We start from the raw sequence: 4,059 nt of genomic DNA on the forward strand, positions 1-4,059 counted from the left end.
CAGGTAGGAGTTATATCTTTTGCCATGACATCGGAGTCACTTTTTACATGAAATTTTATCAATATGAAATAAAATTCAAGGCAAAATGCAAGGCGTTTGATGTATAGGGGATTTGCTTGTGTCTAGAGTGGAAAATAAAAGGCTTGTTGTTATTATTATTATTATTATTATTATTATTATTATTATTATTATTATTATTATTATTATTATTATCATTATTATTATTATTATTATTATTATTATTATTATGAATGGGAGGTAAATCAGCTGTTGTTTGCAGATGATACTGTACTGGTTGCAGACACAGAAGAGAAGATTGACCGACTAGTGACAAAATTTGGAAGGGTGTGTGAGAGAAGGAAGTTGAGAGTTAATGTGGGTAAGAGTAAGGTTATGAGATGTACGAGAAGGGAAGGTGGTGCAAGGTTGAATGTCATGTTGAATGGAGAGTTACTTGAGGAGGTGGATCAGTTTAAGTACTTGGGGTCTGTTGTTGCAGCAAATGGTGGAGTGGAAGCAGATGTACGTCAGAGAGTGAATGAAGGTTGCAAAGTGTTGGGGGCAGTTAAGGGAGTAGTAAAAAATAGAGGGTTGGGCATGAATGTAAAGAGAGTTCTGTATGAGAAAGTGATTGTACCAACTGTGATGTATGGATCGGAGTTGTGGGGAATGAAAGTGATGGAGAGACAGAAATTGAATGTGTTTGAGATGAAGTGTCTAAGGAGTATGGCTGGTGTATCTCGAGTAGATAGGGTTAGGGACGAAGTGGTGAGGGAGAGAACAGGTGTAAGAAATGAGTTAGCGGCTAGAGTGGATATGAATGTGTTGAGGTGGTTGGGCCATGTTGAGAGAATGGAAAATGGTTGTCTGCTAAAGAAGATGATGAATGCAAGAGTTGATGGGAGAAGTACAAGAGGAAGGCCAAGGTTTGGGTGGATGGATGGTGTGAAGAAAGCTCTGGGTGATAGGAGGATAGATGTGAGAGAGGCAAGAGAGCGTGCTAGAAATAGGAATGAATGGCGAGCGATTGTGACGCAGTTCCAGTAGGCCCTGCTGCTTCCTCCGATGCCTTAGATGACCGCGGAGGTAGCAGCAGTAGGGGAGTCAGCATTATGAAGCTTCATCTGTGGTGGAAATGTGGGAGGTTGGGCTGTGGCACCCTAGCAGTACCAGCCGAACTCGGTTGAGTCCCTGATTAGGCTGAAGGAACATAGAGAGTAGAGGTCCCCTTTTTGTTTTGTTTCATTGTTGGTGTCGGCTACCCTCCAAAATTGGGGGAAGTGCCTTGGTATATGGATGGATTATTGTTGTTGTTGTTGTTGTTACAACCCAGGCTACAACCCTAATTGGAAAAGCAAGATGCTATAAGCCCAGGAGTTCCAAGAGGGAAAATAGCCCAGTGAGGAAAGGAAACCTGGAAATAAATAAACTATAAGTAAAGAATAAACAATCACAATAAAATATTTAAAAGACAGTAACAATATTAAATTAGACCCTTCACATATAAACTATAAAAACGTAAAATAAGAGAAAGTGAAATATTATAGGACAGCATACCCGAGTGTACCCTCAAGTAAGAGAACTCTAATCCAAGACAGGGTAAGGCCATGGTACAGAAGCTATGGCACTGCCCAAGACTAGGGAACAATGGTTATGTTTTGGAGTGTCCTTCTCCTAGAAGAGCTGCTAACTACTGTGAGCAAGACCATCACGTAGACTACAATCTCACAACTAAACCTAAGTTAACTATTGAGAAGGTCAAGCAGATTGACTAGTTAGACACTGACTCACCTGTGTGTGGCCTGGTTTTAGTTGCTTGATTACATAATCACCTTTAAGTGACCTGGATTTAGACCTTGATGACTTTTAAGACATTTCATGAACGTTTGTATGTACTCATGAAATTGTAATGTAATGATAAAGGGAATATTAAAAATGAAATTACTTTCTTCATCTATTTCATCCTATCACCCCATCCCTACCAACACCCCAATGACAGATTATTGACCGCTCTTGGACAAATCGTAGGAAGGTGTGAGACAATAATATTCTCCCAAGAGGACTTGGATGAAAGAACACAGAGAAAGGCAAAGATTTGGACCAATGGTAAAATTATGAAAAAAAGGAAACCAGAGGCTTAGGGTAGGCTTTTCTTCCAAGTTATATACTGTAAATTGTATATATATATATATATATATATATATATATATATATATATATATATATATATAGATAGATAGATAGATAGATAGATAGATAGATAGATAGATAGATAGATAGATAGATAGATAGATAGATAGATAGATAGATAGATATAGATAGATAGATATATATATATGTATATGTAATCACTTGTTAAAGACATATTTCTGTCGAAAAATGGCTGTAGTAACAGAATAAATGAAAAAAGAAATGAAGTTTTGGTAACCACAGGCTTTCACCTGAGAAGCTGAGAAAATACGAGAAATCCTGTAAGAAACACATTGATGCCACTGATACTGCGTGCACGAACGAACGCACACACATATAAAAACCAACACAAATATAGGCATATAACCCAATACTTATAACACCATTTTCAGGATAAGAGTCAAACAAGAGATGGTTGGATGAAGCTAAGAAGTGTATTAAACGGATAACTGTTTGAATATTACATACAAAGAAACGCTTATTTCTCGACCTTTTGCTTGACCTTGACATTTGACCTTAACATGTATTAATGGGTGTTGATTTTCATACGCTCAAATATGAACCAAGTTTCAAGTCTCTTCTGTGACAACAATGTCCAAACTTATCACTGATTACGTAAATTTGACATTTTGCTTGAATTTGACCCTGACCAAAATTTAATCATTTCCAGCTTTTTACATAAGTTAATCACTGCACGATCAAAATTAGGGCCAGAAAACTGTTCAAAAACAAACCCACACACAAACAAACAAACACGCACACAAACATAACCTTCCAATTTCGTTTGCGGAGGTAATAAATGTGTAAACAAACAAATGAATATTATACAGAAATACAAAAAATGACAGACAAAGAATAACAAAACTGAATCAGTAGTATTCCCGATGACCCAGACGAATGTGACGGAAGGCGAGAGTAAAATAGATGGTGTCAGAGAATCCTTTTAAACGAAGTCAGAGATAGTGACAGGGCTGGGTTAACCATTAAGCACGTGCCTATGAGATCGGGTCACCATTCATCATCCATGCGCTGTTAGGCTAACTTAGATTCGCAGATAGAACGAAGCAAAATCTATTTTCTGACAAGGGAATAAAAGTGGTTGGAAACTGATGAATAAAACAAGTGTTCACATTGGCAACGTCGGAAGTGGTTGTGCTCCACTTCGTATCACTTCGAAGTGGTTGTGCTCCATTTCATATAATTTCGAAGTGGTTGTGCTCCACTCGTATCACTTCCAAGTGGTTGTGCTCCATTTCGTATCACTTAAAGTGTTTGTGCTCCACTTCGTATCACTTCCAAGTGGTTGTGCTCCACTTCGTATCACTCAAAGTGGTTGTGCTCCCCTTCGTATCACTTAAAGTGGTTGTGCTCCACTTCGTATCACTTCAAGTGTTAACGCACTTAATTGAAATGCCCCATTAGGCTCCACTCACATCTTTTTCTAGGAAGCCAGTTGAAACTTAGTTGCTTCCTATGCTATTAGGTGAGCTATATTACTACCCAGTGGGTCCTACTACTATTGTACTGTAGTGTTCTGGCCCAAGGCTGTCTTGATTAAGCATCCTTGTTAGGATATAATAAACTTCATAAGATGTCTTGAGCATTTCAAACAAGCCTAGAAGAAAGTAGCAAGATAAAATTATCCCTTTTTGAAATTGATAGAGATTTTTTTTTTTCTAGCAACACATTGACTTGGTTACTGAAAACTTTTATCACTCGCATTTTTGACATGTCAATCATTTTGTTCTTAACACTTGTCTGATACTACAAATTTATACCGAACGCACATTGAGTAGGTTTGTCGCCTTTCATGGATGAAGTATTCATAATGTCAAACCATTCATTCATTAACAATATGAACTGACCTGT

Source organism: Palaemon carinicauda, chromosome 3 (genome assembly GCF_036898095.1).
Source record: "Palaemon carinicauda isolate YSFRI2023 chromosome 3, ASM3689809v2, whole genome shotgun sequence".
Lineage (NCBI taxonomy): Eukaryota > Metazoa > Arthropoda > Malacostraca > Decapoda > Palaemonidae > Palaemon > Palaemon carinicauda.